The sequence below is a fragment of the Paramisgurnus dabryanus genome, chromosome 1 (genome assembly GCF_030506205.2).
Source record: "Paramisgurnus dabryanus chromosome 1, PD_genome_1.1, whole genome shotgun sequence".
Taxonomy (NCBI): Eukaryota; Metazoa; Chordata; class Actinopteri; order Cypriniformes; family Cobitidae; genus Paramisgurnus; species Paramisgurnus dabryanus.
The window spans coordinates 74,313,224-74,331,634 of record NC_133337.1 but is presented as its reverse complement, the minus strand read 5'-3'; the positions used below and the strand labels follow the sequence as shown (position 1 = coordinate 74,331,634).

The following is an 18,411-nucleotide window of genomic DNA, read 5'->3' as shown; positions in this document are numbered from 1 at the left end:
ATGTGTCTCTCACTCAGTTTGCAAGTGTAACTGTGTTTCTATGGTTACCAATGTTTATAGTAGCAGATTAATTTCTAACTGCAATCAAACTTCCTGGAACTACCAGTGCATTTAACAGTTCTAATGCACACCTTCCAGCCAATCAGAATTGACTATTTAAACAGACCATGGTATAAATGTGTGTAATTCATTCATTCGTGTCGTGTTAATAGACATAAGTTTGGCAAAGATACAGCCTAAAATCTGTTGTTTTGCACTCTACTTAAAATTTGTTGACGTGGTTTACGACAATGGATTAGTGTATTAAAATTATTTTGATAACTTTTTTCATGAGTGTCAACATACCAATTTTTGTTGCAATCGGATAAAAGCTCTAGGACGAGTTAAAAAAAGTAGGTTTTACAAATCTTTCAAAAATGTCTAAAATGTTTTATGATGGAAAATGCTTACATCTTGGTAGCAATGACTATGTTAAGTTGTCTAAATGTATTTGTATAAATATGTGATATCTATAAAAGGTGTAGGACCAAAAATTTTTATAATAATTATTGAACTCTGACTGAATGCAATAAGACCTTGTTTACACTGTCAGTTCAAATATGATTTTGATGCATATCCGATTGGAATCCAATCAGATTTAGAACGTGTAAACGACCAAAAAACACATGAAATCTGTTTTTTTTCTAACCTGTTTCAGGCTACATCCAGAGGATGTCTGGGAATCCAATTCAGTCTGACCGCTCTAATTGCATGTGTAGCTTTTTGGTTACATCATGCTGTCATGTCCTGTAAAAGGTAAACACATCAGACGTCGGGGCAGATTGTCATGCCAGTGCAACGTCATTGCCATAGAAACAGTGCAGATAATCCAGAACAAGGAAGAATGCTACAGGACGTACAGATTGGATATGTTAGCTTAGCGTAGCGTAGCGCTAGTTCTACCAGGAAACTCGAATGTTACGTCATTCATTTCACAAGGCGCAATCAATCATCCCTGATGCTGAGAGTATATAAGCCTCGTACTCACCTGTCTTTGCGTTCGCAGATACTGATGCCAGCATTTACAACCCACCCTCCCTACCACCATCACCAGGTCGGCTCCGTCCATACTCGAGGGGAATTAGATTCTGGCCTGTCTTCATCTTCAGACAGGAACTGCAAGAATCCGTGACCCGGATTTGAACTATGGTCGGGGCCTATGCCAAAGAACTATACTGTGTTACATTCCAGCCTTGGTTGCTAACTACTGTTAAATAAACTCATATCAATTCTTAACCTATCTTCGAGTCTTTCTGGTAGAACTGAACAGTTATGATACACAATATGGACAGTGAGTCTGTCAAATTGGATATGTACCATAAACAGATATGGACTGTCTGACAGTGTGAATAAGGTATAATTGGACCTATTAAATTTTTGATCCTCTTTGGTGAATGTGTTTTGCATGCCACTGCATACCCTGTTCACGCAGACATCATACGTCATCAGTGCATTCAAAACTTTATTGCTGAATTGACAACCTGCAGAAGAACCACAAAAAGAAAGACATCTTTTGAAACTACAAAAAAGTCTGGATCATCAAAGAGAAAAAACCCAAATTAATATTGGTAACTTTACTGCTTTCCCACGAGATGGAAACAGCTGCGGGTCTTAAAGGGTCGTTACAGTGTTTCTTTTGGAAAGGTAGGTACGCGGTGTGATTCTATTTTGATGGATTCATATTGTATTTTGAGTAAACATTGTGTTGCTTATGTAGTTTGTGTACCTTTATGAATTATCGTAACAATATTGATGTTTTTAAAATAACAAGCAACTACTATATCTACACCATCGAAAACGTGCTGTATCTAATTCTGATTTAAAACATGTTCATGTTGGTTATTTTGGAAATGTTATTAACGTTGTACTGCAAAGTTTTCTTGTTGGTGAATGAGATATACATGCACCAGCTTCTGGTTCAGTTTACTGTTTGGGTTTTATAAAACTTGGCTTATTCTATACTGTTAAGTTACCTGCAAGAATGTTACGGTTCCTACAATACATAAAGTAACTCAATGTTAAACATGAAAAAATAATCAAATACACTTACAAGACCAGACTAGTGTGGTAGTTTTTAGGTTGATTTCCTCAACCTTATGCTGCTCGCTGATGTTGATTTTTAAAAATAGTGTGTGACGGAGGAGAACTAGCCCTCCCCGCTGGGTAATCATTACTGGCAACCACACACACACACATACACACATCGCATTCACTTACCTCTCATAATCCATCCCGTTTCCCCGGCTGTCGAAGCTGTGAGTGCACGCACACTCTGATGGCACATGGACATGTTTTCACACCACTCTTCCCCTCTGTTAGCATCCAAAACTTGGACCCTTCATACACATACATTGTCTTTGCACCCACGCTGTTTTGTTTGTTTGTTTTGGTTAGCTGCCTTCGGACTGACACGCTGTGCCGGCAAACCTGAGCGATCGAGCGGCGCGCGCTTATGACGTCATCAAAGTGCGCCGCGCCGGCGCAGTACACCCGAAGGTTGGCGAGTCCATTTATTTTGTTTTTTTTGTAAATTTGTAAATATAAATATATCACTTTTGGTTATCTTCTCATACACTGTAAATAAACTTCACCTTGTACGAAAGTACTCTTACGGTTTGGGCCATCGTTATTGTGGTATTTTGGGACATACCCACGTCTCAAAGCGAACTGGTGGTGTTCGCTTTATCACAGTTGGTGGCAGCGGTGGGATGGCTCCCCGTAAGCATAAAGGCCGGGCACGGTCTAAGGTGAAGGCAGTGGAGGAGGATGTGACCTGGAACGCTGCGGAGTCAGTGGAGGACGAGGGATCGCCTACTGAACGTTCCGGTACATCACCAAAGCGCAACTTACCACAACCTAAGCCCGTCTCACCAGGGTCTAAGGCTAATGATGGGATGGTGACTCTGATGCGCCAGTTCTTGGAGGCACAAGAGCGGAGGGAAGAGCGGCACATGCTGGAGCTTCGAGGTCTGCGGGAGACCATAATGCAGTCTGCACTTCCTGCTCAGTCATCGATGGACATGGGAAGTCTGCGTATGGATCTACCAACCCCGGCAGCACGGAGAGTTACGGGTCATTATGATGCAGATCCTGACGTAGGCTCTCCGAGATTCCCTGCTCCCAATCAGCCGTTACAACGGGCAGAGCCGAAGATACCTGTCTTTCAACAAGGGGAGGACATCGAGAGTTATCTTCGGCGTTTCGAGCGTCTTGCTAAGACATGGAGGTGGCCTCAGGAGGAGTGGAGTTGTCGTTTGGTACCGCTGCTGACAGGGCAGGCGTTGGAGGCGTATCTGGCCATGGACGAGGACCAGGCGGAGCAGTACTCTGAGCTGAGGGAGGCACTTCTGGCTAAGTTTGACGTCTCGGCTGAGACATATCGTCAACGGTTCCGGGCGGCTACAGTTCCTGCTGGTGAGTCGCCCACAGAGTCATATAACCGGCTGAAGAATCTCTTCAATCGTTGGGTGCGGCCGAAGGATCACACAAAGGAGGAGATCGGCGAGATCGTCATCCTCGAGCAGCTGCTCAGGGTTCTGCCCTATGATGCACGCACGTGGGTGAAGGAGCACGAGCCAAGATCAGGCCTGGAGGCGGCGAAGCTGGCACAAAGGTACCTGAATGCTCACCGTGGTGGTCCTCGCACTCAAAACCCCAAAGGTACTGTACGCACTTTCACACAGAGTAATACTGATGCTGTGGCTCAGAGAAGTGGTGTGGAGCATACGAGCACCCAGGGACAACACCCATCATTGGGGAAGGGGTTGATTTGTTTCTATTGCCAGCAGTCAGGTCACAAAGCATCTGTGTGCCCTGCACGAAAGGCAAAATTGACTGGTTATTGTTACGTTCCAAGGGAAGAGGACAATGTACGAGACTCTGTTGGGAACCTGAGAAATTGTTGTGATGTGACTATTAATGGACAAACCTTACAGGCACTTGTGGACACTGGGAGTTCTATATCCCTTATTAAACCATGTTATGTTCATAATGTTGATTATCTGATGACAACATCTGTTCAATGTGTTCATGGGGATATTAAGCAGTATCCTCAAGCTGAAGTTACTGTGGGTATTTGTGATCAAATGTTTCTATTGACTGTTGCAATAGTTGACAATTTACCTGCTGACATGATTCTTGGTAGAGATATACCTGTCATATATGATCTGTTACCAACCAAGAATGTGAATGTTTATGAGAATGCCATTGCTAACCTGTCATGTCCTGTGTTGACTAGAGCCCAAGCTAAGGCAGGTCTCCAACCACTGCCAGACTTTGATGATAGTCTGCTGCAGGGTGGAACCAAGGGCCCCAGAAAGTCACGCCAACAACGGCGGTTTGAAAAGTACCTGGGTACACCAGTCGCTGAATCTTCAGTGGAAGGTCTCAGTGTTGATGGCTGGGAGATCCCAGAGAATATTGTTGCTTTGCAAAGGGGTGATGTAACATTAAAACCATTGTTTGAAAAAGTTGAATGTGGGAAAAATGATAATGTGTGCAATGAGAGATATGTGGTGTTGAATGATGTGTTATATTTACAAACTGATGATGTAACACGTTTGATTGTCCCCACATGTTGTCGCCCTATGGTATTACATATTGCACACACAGTCCCCTGGTCCGGTCACCTCGGCCAACAGAAAACACATGCACGCATCTGTTCACGTTTTCACTGGCCCACATTATACACTGATGTACAGACATACTGCAATACATGTGCCATCTGTCAGAAGACCAGTATTGTATCCCAGCGGGGTCGAGCACCCCTGCAACCTCTCCCTGTGATCTCTGGTCCTTTCAGGCGAATAGCGATGGACATCGTAGGCCCTTTGGAAAAGAGCAGCAGTGGAAATCAGTACATCTTGGTGGTCAGCGATTACGCTACAAGGTACCCAGAAGCATTCCCTCTTCGGTCTATTACAACACCGAAGGTCATCCAGGCTCTGGTACAGTTGTTTTCCAGGGTTGGTATTCCAGAGGAGATTCTCACCGACCAAGGGACGAACTTCACATCGAAGCTGATGGGTCAACTGAATCGCCAGCTAGGCATCAAAGCAATCAGAACAACCCCATATCATCCACAAACCGACGGACTGGTCGAAAGATTCAACCAGACTCTGAAGAACATGCTGAGGAAGTTTGTTAACGATACAGGTAAAGACTGGGACAAGTGGCTACCATTTGTTCTGTTCGCTTACAGAGAGGTTCCCCAAGCGTCAACAGGATTCTCGCCCTTTGAACTCTTATACGGCTGGCAGGTGCAAGGACCATTAGACCTTCTGAGGAAAGGATGGGAAGGCACTACAAGTGGAGCTGAGGAGAAAGGGATAGTACAGTACGTACTGGAGATGAGAGATCGGCTTGAGCGATACCGAGAGGAGGCGAAGGAGAACCTAAAAGAGGCACAGAAGAAGCAGAAATTATGGTACGACAAATATGCACGGAAGCGCGAGTTCCTACCTGGACAGAAGGTTCTACTCCTGTTGCCGACATCGGCCAATAAGTTGTTGACCAAGTGGCAAGGACCATACAGTGTGATCCGGAAAATGGGACCGGTGACCTATGAGATACACCATCCAGATAAGGGTAAGACCAAGCAGACATATCACGTCAACCTGCTAAAAGAGTGGAGAGAGCCAGCCGGTAAGGAAGCAGCAGAAACATCATTGATGGTACAAGAGGTGGACTGTGTGGAGGAAGAACCTGCGGAGTCGATAGCCAAGAGAGGAGCGTCTGTGGTGGATCTGAGTCACCTAGAGGACCTCCAGCGTAAAGACCTGCAGTACCTCCTAGATCAGTTCCCTGCTCTCTTCCGCCAGAGGCCTGGGCGGACTGAGTTGGCTCAACATTACATCCATCTGAGCAACCCAACACCATCAAGACAACGGCCTTACCGGGTACCTGAACGGCTTGTGGACCCACTGAAGAAGGAGGTGGAGCTGATGATGGAGCTTGGTGTGATTGAGCCCTCGACCAGTGAATGGTGCAGTCCAGTGGTCATCGTCCCGAAGAAGGATGGAACACTGAGAATCTGTATAGACTTTAGGAGGCTGAATGCACAGTCTCAGTTTGATGCTTACCCGATGCCTCGGATTGATGATCTGCTGGAGAGGATCGGGAAGGCGAAATACATTACAACCTTGGATCTCTGCAAGGGATACTGGCAGGTACCCCTAGACCCAGCATCACGACCGTACACAGCTTTTAGGACACCACTTGGGCTGCACCAATTCACGGTTTTACCATTTGGCCTTCATGGGGCACCAGCGACCTTTCAGAGGCTGATGGACCGAGTGCTACAAGGCTGTGAAGGTTGGTCTGCTGCTTATTTGGATGATGTGGTCATCTACAGCAACTCCTGGGGTGAGCATCTGCAACATTTAAAGAGCACCCTACAGAAGATCCAGAATGCAGGATTGACCCTAAATGTGGACAAGTGTGAGTGGGCAAGGCAGGAAGCAAGATACTTGGGATATCACCTGGGAAATGGACAGCTGCGTCCTCAGGTGGACAAAGTGGAAGCCATAAGGAGGAGCCCCAGACCCACGACGAAGAAGGAGGTGAGGTCTTTCTTGGGACTGATCGGCTGGTACCGAAGATTTGTATCAGACTTCGCCACTCTAGCAGTGCCACTCACAAACCTGCTTGCAAAAGGGATCAAGAATCCAATTCCTTGGACGGAGGACTGCGAAAATGCCTTCGTCAAGTTGAAGGAGAGGATATGTGCTGATCCTGTGCTGCAAAGTCCAGACTTTACCCAGCGATTCCTCGTACAGGTGGATGCCTCGGCGACAGGCCTGGGGGCAGTTCTGTTACAGGGAGCAGCAGGAGAAGAAAGGCCTGTCACCTACCTCAGCCGGAAACTGATGCCACGAGAGACACGTTACTCGGCAGTGGAGAAGGAATGCCTCGCCATCAAGTGGGCCCTAGAAAGTCTCCGATATTACCTCTTGGGACGGGAGTTTGACTTGGAGACAGACCACAGGGCATTAACGTGGATACACTCCATGAAGGACCGAAACTCCAGGGTCACAAGATGGTACCTCAGCCTACAGCCCTATAATTTCAAGGTGCGGCATCGTCCTGGAAAGCAGAACGTGGTCGCCGACTACCTGTCTCGGTTCCCGGCCAGTGCGCGGCTTAGAGAGGGGGGGGATAATGTGACGGAGGAGAACTAGCCCTCCCCGCTGGGTAATCATTACTGGCAACCACACACACACACATACACACATCGCATTCACTTACCTCTCATAATCCATCCCGTTTCCCCGGCTGTCGAAGCTGTGAGTGCACGCACACTCTGATGGCACATGGACATGTTTTCACACCACTCTTCCCCTCTGTTAGCATCCAAAACTTGGACCCTTCATACACATACATTGTCTTTGCACCCACGCTGTTTTGTTTGTTTGTTTTGGTTAGCTGCCTTCGGACTGACACGCTGTGCCGGCAAACCTGAGCGATCGAGCGGCGCGCGCTTATGACGTCATCAAAGTGCGCCGCGCCGGCGCAGTACACCCGAAGGTTGGCGAGTCCATTTATTTTGTTTTTTTTTGTCTGCACTTGTAAATATAAATATATCACTTTTGGTTATCTTCTCATACACTGTAAATAAACTTCACCTTGTACGAAAGTACTCTTACGGTTTGGGCCATCGTTATTGTGGTATTTTGGGACATACCCACGTCTCAAAGCGAACTGGTGGTGTTCGCTTTATCACATAGTGGTTCTCGCAGATTGTCATGTCTGTGTACCGTGTGAGATTGTCATGTCTGCGTCATGCCATCTAGTGGTTATGAGTTGTAACTGCATTTTGTTTAACTTTGAAATTGGTAAAATAATATATAAATGTTATGCATGACTGACAGCCAAAATAATGCTAATTCAGATGTTTAGTTGAATTTAATGATGTCATGCATCCCACAAGTTTGTGTGGGCAAAAATGGAAAACATTTTAACATCATTTTGGTTATTTAGATTCACTCGATTTGTCCAAGTGGACCAAAATCAGTAGTCAGCTTGCCCATGTTGTGTGAAATTCAGTTCCCGTTAAAACTGTTCCAATGGGCATTCATGCATATTCATAGGTTTGCTCCGCGTTGGAAAAAGCGATTGGATTGCAAATTGTTGTTTGTTTTCCATCTCTTTTTTGATATTTCTATAAGGTAATAAAGACGAAAGATCATATGCCTTGTTGTACAATTGTTTACATTATGCTTTGCGGGTGCATTTTGTAAGAACACTTTTTAATGGCTAAACAATATTGTTTTACTATTTAGCCTACATTTATAATGCTAAACACCAAACTAGAGCACAAATTGAGCACATATTTATCCTCCTTGTTTTTGTTGTATCTTGTCCATAGTTGATGTCTTGTTTAGTAGTATTTCGCTGCATTAATTACATGCACTGCAATAAAACGTAAATGAAGCTTACTGCATGTTCTAATAAAGATTTTAAAATGTTCTCTAGTGTTGTTTTTGTTTCATTTTTGAGTTGGACTTTATAGAGCCTTATTGAAAAGTGCTTTGCAATCATTCAAAGGATATGATGCATTATTATGCTGCTCTGTTAAAGCATGATTCAATAAAAATAGCCTAATATTATCAGCAGATTTGCAAAGCATTATTTATTGCCACATATATCATAAATAAAAATTAGTAGGGTAATTTGCAGTATACCACAGGGGCGGAGTGGCAATCGGGAGAGTCGGGACTTTTCCCGGTGGGCCGGTAGTGTTTTAAGGCTGCGAGGGCTGGTCTGATAATAGCCGTGCTTTCAGTCTTTAGTCGTGCACTCCGGCCACACTAAAAACTATTTATCATATATTTAATATGCTTCAGCGCTCAAAATGTATCTGGCCGCACCTCTCTCTTTATCAAGCCCGTCTCCCCTGGAGTTCTATCAGCCAATCAAAAAAAAGAACAGAAAGAGGCTTCACAATAGCCAATCAGAAAATAGCACTGTTGCATCTGGGTAAGATTTAACGCAACAACCAATAAAAAAGCATAGCCTCGCACACCCATCGAGGAATGGAGCTCCGAGCATCACTTTGAGCAGCACAGAGTAGCCTAAGTCTGGTCTCATGTTTTAATGTTACAACAAATGCACAACTTTGACACAAACAATGACAACTTGACTGCTGTTAGAGAATGTTTCCCAGATAATCCGCATCAGTTTTTCACGAGTGTATGTAACTTAGCCAACAGTTTACAGCCTGTTCACTGACAACACCTGCTCAGAACATGTAAGTTGCGTTATATTTTCGTTATCACACGATGACTGACATTTTGTCACATACAACATCTCTCTCCAAACAGGCTTAATAATTTTATAAGCAACTGCTTTGCAACCATAGTAAGCTGAATCTTACCTAAAACTAGGGAACTGTTGTTGACTCTATGATCTTTTAAATAATAGTTATTACACTTGGTATTTCATGTTGTTGTGCAGTCATTTTATTGTAATTTTAGATTTCAGCATTTGCTTATTTTTTTTGACCATGGAGGGCTGGTGGTCTATGAAATTTCCCGGTAGATTTTTGGGTCCCACTCCGCCCCTGGTATACCACGTTGTATATTTCCTACTACGTGATTTACAGACTATAGACGACAGTATTCAATGGCAATAAATGTCTCATATGGCAATAAATATCCTCACAATATTATTATTTCTCAAAACTTTTACAAAAATTATTTTCAAAGGAACTGTATTCTTACAATTATTTAAAGATGCACACATTATTCCGCATATGATTTGAATATTAGACGAGAGTATTCATATAACGGCAATGAAAGTCTCATATGCAGGGGTGGAGCCAGACATTGTAGACATTGGGTGCTTAGCCCAAATCTAGGGGTTTCAAAGCATGGTCCCCTGCTGATATTTTGTCTCCATTTACAGAAGCTTTATAAACTAATTTTTATGTTCTCTGTATTGTCATGAAACTTCTCATAATAATAATAATATGTTTGCTTTTGCCTAATCCAGTAACTATAAAGCTATATAATAAAGAATAACAATTTTGACTTCAGTGACAGAACAATTTCTTATCTGCTTATGGAAGCGTTCTCTTTCTTTCTTTCTTTCTTTCTTTCTTTCTTTCTTTCTTTCTTTCTTTCTTTCTTTCTTTCTTTCTCTCTCTCTCTGTATGTGATCTCTCTCCACCCTCCTCTCTCCCTATTTGGAGTTTGCACTGACAGTTATCACACATAAAAATGTGTTAATGTAAGAGATTGTGAGGATTAAAATTTTATAACTGTGTATCAATGTATTTCTGCAGTGAAATAATTGCGAATTTCAATTAAATGCATATGGACAAAACATACAGTGGCGGCTCCAGAGATTTTCTGATGCAGGTGCTATGGGGATGCTCAACACTTAAGAGAAGGTGCTTGGAATTTTGGGGGCGTTTCATTATGGAGGTTGCATTGGACCACCCTTGGTATATATATATAGACCCTTTTACAGCCCCCGTGACCAAATAGCCTGCTCGTGCATTTTGGCAACAGAAGTGGTGTTATTCCCCATTGGTTCTAACGTGTTAGCAACTCAGAAAGTTTATTAAAACGGTTTCCCAGAATCAAAATGTCTGGTTGTTGCGTTTGGTTGCACTAACATAGTATACTACTCTACGTATATGCTAACGTCTTCTATCCACTCCACTATAGTACACGGATCTGGTGGCTGTGTTGAAAATGTTGAAAGTCAACTTTTTTTTAAATAACTTTCTCTGTCTGTGTTGCTTCAATGCTGATTCTCGCCATACTTCCGTTGCCCAATTTGCGCTTGCATTCGTTGACATGTCGTAATTGTGTACAAACAGTAAAAGAGTCTATATACACGCGTAACATACACGCGTAACATACACGCCCGCATTAACTGACCTATACTCCTTTCGCGACTATGTAAAAGTATTCAACACAAGGGCTATAGATACAATATACATAAGACTGCCAATGTAAACATCTGAAAATAATATTTCACAATTCTGTCACAGTCAAGCCCTGAATACAACGGAGCAACAAACAACACAATCCAACAGAAACTGTGCACGCTTTTGCTCAGATCACGAAATCGCACAGCCAGTTACCAACACTAATCTAATGATAAATCAGCAGTATTCCTATGGTTGGAGCATTATAGATGTAACTATGAAGAGCCAAGATTTCTGCTGCTTTAACCACCAAATTAATTCAATTTGTAATAGCCAACAGCTGGGGAAAATCAAGCACTTACCATAGACGTCTTCACAACTTTTGATTGAGTGCGAAGGCATCAATGATGTTGTCGCAATTAAGGGTCTTTGCTAAATTTCCAAATTTGCTATCAAAAACAAACTGCTGTGCGTTAAGGTCAAAGGTTCACCAGGCGCTGCGCCCATTGGCCAAAGAAGATCACCTGTTTGGGCCTTGTTATTTTACACTAAAATTTATATTTTTAAATTATTATTTAATTCCTTTTTTAACAACATGAAAAAGACTATTCAAACATGACATTAAAATATAAACATATAAAATATTACAGACATTTCTTGGGGGTGCTGGACGGGTGCTATGGATATTATAGGGGGAGCTACAGCACCACCTAGCTCCTCCCTGGCGCCGCCTCTGAAAACATAACCTGCCTAAGTAACTATATACTTTCTAACATTCTTAATTCTGACGTCTTAAAAAATCGTATATCCATCTATAAAAAAGGGATATGTGCAATAAGCAAAGTTTTTTTTCAAAGTTTTAATTCACTGTAATTAAATCTAGTTTAGAAACAACGTTACCAATGACAGTGTGTTGCAGAGCAAGCAGAGTAGATCAGAGCGCTGACAGTAGCCGTTAGCCATGCAGATAATATATCAGTTGATGCTATTTAACAGTATTTACATCACATAACTATAAATATACACTTACCGTAATAACGAAGGCACTGTAACACTTTAAAACATTGCGTTTACTGTGGGGAGATTCAGCATATTAATTTGCCTTCTACTCGCATGTCTCATTCGTTTTCCCTGGAGTTGGGGACCGGAGAGGTTAGAGCTGAATGCCGCCACCTAGCGTAGTGGATGAATTCAGTTTACAGACCTTTAAAGAATCATTTGGTGCTTTTGACAAAACATTAGGGGCTTGAGCCCCAGAAGCCCTCGCTCCGCCCCTGCTCATATGGTAATAAATATCCACACATAACTTAACTTAACAGCATAATGAAATTAATAAATAGACAAGGAAGCAGGATTGACATTTAAATTGTATTATTATTACCGGAAAACAGCAATATATTACTGAAATAAACTTAGGTAAATGCGCCAAACACACTGTTAACCGCACTAACAAGTCTAAATAAGCAATAAAAGTGGAAAAAACATTTTATCTCTTAAAACTTTATATGACAAAAATTATACTTTAAGGAAATATATTCTTACAGTTATTCAAAGATGCACAAATTATTCCATATATTATTTCCTATTCAAGAGCACGTTCGTTTCTGGCCTCGCTATGTACCCAGCAAACACAAAACATTTTTTCAACGTTGTGAAAATACGTATTTATAACGTTAAAAAAACCCGACATTTGGTCGTATTAAGTATGTCGGAAAATAACGTTATCTCAATCTTTTCACAACGTGAAAAAAACGTTTTTATAACGTTTTTGTGTTTGCTGGGTAATAGCTGATTGACAGGTGCGCATCCCCGTCTTTCAATATCATTTTGTATAGTTACTCCCTTAGTAAAATTAGCCATGATTTTATTATTGTGAAAATGTTTTTTTTTTGCAGATTGATTACGCTCCGCCCCTTTTAAAAGATGAAAGTGAATTGCTTCTTCCAGTGCTGTACCGGATCGAAATTACCCATTTAGAGCCCATATATAACATAGTATATTTGTTTCATTAAAATAAATACAAATATTAATAGGCTTTAGTTAAAGCATTGTTACATTATTGTTCAGTGTGCTCTATATTATTCTTGGTATACATTGATGCAGATTTTGTTAGGATTATTGAAGGAACAGACACTTTATGAACATCACTTATGGTTTCATTATAGTAGGATATGTGGTCCGAAACAGACGTCGGCTATCTGGACTAAATTATACGGACCAAAAAAAGTTTTTCAACGTCTTTTTTGTAACTAAATAAAAGCTATAACTTGATTTAGCCCAAAAAACAATTTTTTGTATTGTATATTATTAATCTGTGTGTGAGTGAATTTTTTATTTTACGTGACAATATTAAGTCAAATTCAAGTCAAGTCTTTTTATTAATTTATTTAATTGTTCTGTAATTTTAATTTATTAAAAGAAACCACTTCCATATAGTTTAATGACAAATTATAGCTCTAATATAGGCTAGGCCTTAAATCTAATATCTAACATCAAAGCGACTAGAATCAGACATAACAAGTCTGCTCGTTCTGCAATGAGAACCTAATTTCAATGGCTATTTTGTTCAACATTCACAAATGTTATAGGTACGAGAGTGTGTTTGGAACTTCTGCGGGCCTTTCATGTTAGGGTAAAATAAAACATGGCTTTGATGAAATGTAGGTTCAAAGTAATTAACCAATAGCATCGGGTCATATTATACTTTGCTGCCTGAGTATCCGCACCATTGTCGATAGAACGCTGGAGAGAGAAGTAGGCTATACCTGCGGTAACCATGGCCAGTCCTGCGAAACGTAAAGAGGAGGATTGGGACGTAGAAGGGTATCTACACAACGTTTCTCCGGCGAAAAACTCCAAAAAGAACCACAAATATTTTACTGCTGTGATTCAGACCGGGAGAAGGGACTTTCACAAGGTTGTGAGTTTTTCGATGAAAAAACTATCTCCGTTTTCTCACGCTTCAAAGACCGGGACAGCAGTGAAACTTAAGAACGTGCGGCGGTCTCTCAGTAAGTGCACAAATCAGTAACCTAAAAATAGAGTATCCATTTTAAGTTGTTTTCCGTATATATTTTTTAAAGTTGCCTATTTTATAATTTGCATTGTGTTATTCTTACAACGAATGCACTGTTAAAAAAAGATATTTATAAGATATGAATTCTGAAAGAATTTTTTTTATAGTGATTGAGCGCAAATGGGGTTGATTTTAGGCTACCGTTTACCGAATATCTTTTGTTGTTTTCTTGTAGGCTACTCCGATCCAAATGGATTCGATGTGATCTGTAATAGAACCACATCTCTTGATGTTGTGAGCGTTCCGTTCTCCCGCATTGCACCTCCAAGCAGTACAAGGCTGAGTGTAGCCGATGTTAAAGCTCTGGGACCCAGACAAAATGTAAGTAGCCTATTCTATATCTTGTTTTAAATTAATATATGCTATTGACAAAGAGAACTATTTTATGAAACTATTTTTTATATACTTGCAGGTAGGCGAGCTGGAAGCAAAAGTGATGTCCCGTGCAGTGCTTAGCAAAATCGTGCTGGTGAACAAAGAGGAGTGCGAACTGAAGGAGATATCCCAGCAAGCAATAGCCGTCATTTCAACGTCTCGTTTCAGTATAGACCCGATATAGCCGGGCTGTGCCTAGCCCACTTCTAGCCCAATTAAACTTTAATTTGGTTACATGTGGTTTTTGACAAAATAATTTGTGAGATGGATGCTATTTTATCATGTAAGCAAAGTTAACAGCGATTACAAGGTATTTCTTTTCATTTCTTTAAAGTGTTTTATGCATCGTCTGTACGTAGTCATAATTTAGCTCATAAATAGACCGACTACGAATAAACCACGTTTAGCCCAGAAATAACCATGAATTTAATTACATGTTGTTTTGCCAAAATTATTTGTGAGATGTATGATATTTAATAATGTAAACAAAGTTCAAAGCAATTAAGGTATTTTGTTCCATTTCTTTAAAGTGTTTTATGCACCGTCTGTACTTAGCCACTATTTAGCTTACAAATAGACCGACTACGAATAACCCACGTTTAGCCCAGAAATAACCATTAATTTAATTACATGTTGTTTTGCCAAAATGATTTGTGAGATGTATGATATTTAATCATGTAAACAAAGTTCAAAGCGATAAGGTATTTTGTTTCATTTCTTTAAAGTGTTTTATACACCGTCTGTACTAGCCACTATTTAGCTCACAAATAGACCGACTACGAATAACCCACGTTTAGCTCAGAAATAACCATTAATTTAATTACATGTGGTTTTTGCCAAAATAACTTGTATGGTATGTCATTGTAAGCAAAGTTAACAGCGATTACAAGGTTTGTTTAATTTCTTTAAAGTGTTTTATGCACCGTCGTACATATAGCCACTATTTAGCTCATAAATAGACCGACTACGAACAAACCATGTTTAGCCCAAAATAACCTTGAATTTAATAAAATTTTGTTTTTGCCAAAATAACTTGCAAAAATTATGATATTTTATCAGGCATGCAAAGACACCAGTGAATTTAAGATGTTTGGTTTTATTTATCTTATCTGAATATCTGCTGTCACGCATAACATTCATTATTTGACCGTATTTCAAAGATAAACAAAATCCAGTTACAACTCCGAACCGCTAGATGGCAGCAGTACACAAACACGGGGCCAAATCTCACGAGAAAGATTTCCGCTGTTTGAAAAGCAACAACATCAGCGAGCAGCCACGAGGAAAGCATGTACCACACTTGTTTGGTCTTGTAAGTTTTTTATTATGATTTTATTTTACATGTGTTTAAAATTGATTTACTTTATTTGTTGTTGGAATCGCGACATTCTTGCGGGTAACTTAACAGTATAACGTAGTAAAGTAACCCATGTTTTATAAAACCTAAACAGTACAACCTGCAATGTAATAAAATAGTGGAGGTAAATGAGTCTATGTAACGTTACACTGAAGATTTACATGAGTGATTTGTAGGCTGCTTTTTAGTAACAGCAGTAACTTAGCTAAGTTATTACTGTGTTGCTTACAGTAAAGTAGGCAGTGTTGTGCTTTACAATTATGCATGCAGAGATAGATTGTGGGGGAAAGCTATTTTCCATAATGGATTTAACTTACAGGCCTTCAGTCTGTTGGAAAAAAGAGTTTTATTGTGTTAGTGAGGGAAAACTTGCAGGTCAGTGGGCATTAACCTTTAAGGTTGGTAAACACTTGTACACTGAAGCATACAATACTGTACAATTACTGACATAGGCATGTGCTATTCAGGTGTCAAAGCTCTGCGAAACTGGAGGGAGAAACTTGAGAGACCGTGCCGGAAGAATGCTGGACAGGTAAATTCTCTAAACATGCAATATTAATCAGACATTGTGGTGTTCATGTGGTCACAAAAAATCAAAAAATATTTCAGTCTGCAACTGTTAACGACATTGTCTTTTGTATTTTAGAGTTCACTAAAATTCATTAATTTCAAAGTTCAACATTAATGGTGGTGGTCCACTGCAGAAGCAAGCATTTGAAAAAACATCTCTTCTCAGTTATTAAAGGTAAGTGTGTTTGTATGTAGTTTTAGGCTGAATGGTGTTTCACAAAATAATACTTTTAAAATGACATTAGGTTATGTGAGGAGTAATTGACGACAGTCCGGTACTGCCTTAAAATTTTTTAAATATTAAAAGCCCCAGATTAAATTACTCTTTGCCGATACAACAGTTTACTCATCCACACAATATTGTTTAGATGTTTTATTTTTAGACATTTGACAGGTTTTATGTCAATAAGATTGTATTGTGAATATTTTATGCTTGGCATCTTAAAGGGCAGGGTATTTGATTTTGAAAAATACTAACTTTAGCCTACACGCACCAACCAGAAGCACACTCCTATCTCATTAACCAGTAAGACTGACAAAGTGAATAACATTACCAAAATGACCAACATAAACAACTGTTTTTAATCCGAAATAAATACAGCACGTTTAGAAATTTGAAAAGATAAATATCATTACACTAATTCGTAAACAAACTACATAAGCAACAAGTTTCATTAAAATACAATCTGAATCCATCAAAATAGAATCACACTGCATACCTACCTTTCCAAAAGGTACTTACCAATGTTAATTTGGGTTTTTCCTCTTTGCTCATCCAGATGTTTTTTTGTTGTTTCAAAATGTCTTTCGTTTTGTAGCTCCTGTGTCAATTCAGCAGGAAAATGTATTTGATTCTCCCTATTTTTACAGAGCGTGAACAGGTTCTGAAGTGGCATGCAAAACACGTTCACAGAAGAGGGGCAAAAATTGTATGCGTCCAATTATGGGCCGGAATGAGATTCTGGCAGTATGATAACCGTAAGCAAAAATACCACGGTGTTGTGGTTTTGCCATTGTGACACTAAAATGTGTTATTTTCAAATGTCTGCATATTAAAACATCAACTTTTCAACTGGACACAATACATTTTATTTTTAAGCAACAAACAACGTTTATGCCAGGTAAAAATAAAGCCTTTAAATGATAATATTCTTTCAATTGTAAATTTAAACATGAATTCAATTACATGATTTAATTCACTTTGTGTAAACACAGTTCATACATTGAAAACGGTATCACAGAAAATTTTTGTGGTTTTTTAAAAACCTTGACTCTGAAAATCTCAGTATACCTTCAAACCGGTAACTGGCCCATGCCCACGCCCAATTATTGCATTCGGTCAGGGTTCAATAATTTGTTGAACGTTTTTTGGTCCTACGCCTTTTATAGATGACACAAATATATAAAAATACACATTTAGACAACTTAACATAGTGAGAGCTATCAATATTTGAGGAGACTTTCAACCAGCATAACTAAAAAAAATTCTGGATCAAAATCAGATACCCTGCCTTTAAGCCTCTTTTGCTAGTTCCAAAAATGTCATTAAACACACGCAGAGAAACATGCACTTCTGTTAGTAATGAGAACGGTATGATTACTGTTGCCTGTCAATATTAATATATGACTTTTTCAAAAGAGAATGACTATCACATTTAACATTAAGCAGAAATACTTGTCTCATGCATTCTTTTCATATCATATTTGGCAGATGCTGTGTTGAACAACTTCCCAGCAGCAACAGAACTGGAAGTGAAGGATGCAATGGGGGCATTTCAAACAGGCACCAGGGAGCACGGGGGGGGGGGGGGGTATAGAAATTAGTACAATTAATAAGTTGACGTGAACTGAAGATAGTTTGTTAATGTTTAGATGTAATTTCATTTTTAAAATTGTATTTTGTTATATATGCTTTTATTTTGTTACTGTTTTTATTCTTTTTGTTAAAAGTAGTTTTTCTTCATTTGGTCTTATCTGAATTTCTATTGTATTAACAATATTTTTTGTAATAAATTGCATGATTGCATGTTTATGAGAACCTTTTTAATGGATTAAAAAGAATTCTTTAGCCATTCTTTTGTTCTTTATTAGACACACACGTGTAGTCGTTTAATAGCC

At 39.9% G+C, this 18,411-nt stretch overlaps 1 long non-coding RNA gene across 3 annotated transcripts; it reads left to right on the top strand.

The window, feature by feature from the left end:
* The first annotated feature begins 14,500 nt into the window (after positions 1-14,500).
* LOC135732131 (uncharacterized) lies at positions 14,501-18,100 on the top strand. Of its 3 annotated transcripts, XR_012334730.1 has the most exons (6): positions 14,501-14,676; positions 15,527-15,678; positions 16,191-16,255; positions 16,370-16,468; positions 17,164-17,271; positions 18,005-18,100. It is a non-coding gene; the product is annotated as an uncharacterized lncRNA (long non-coding RNA). The 3 variants fall into 3 exon arrangements; XR_012334727.1 differs by having other exon boundaries at positions 14,501-15,678; XR_012334728.1 differs by lacking the exon at positions 17,164-17,271 and having other exon boundaries at positions 14,501-15,678; positions 18,005-18,093.
* Positions 18,101-18,411: the final 311 nt, after the last annotated feature.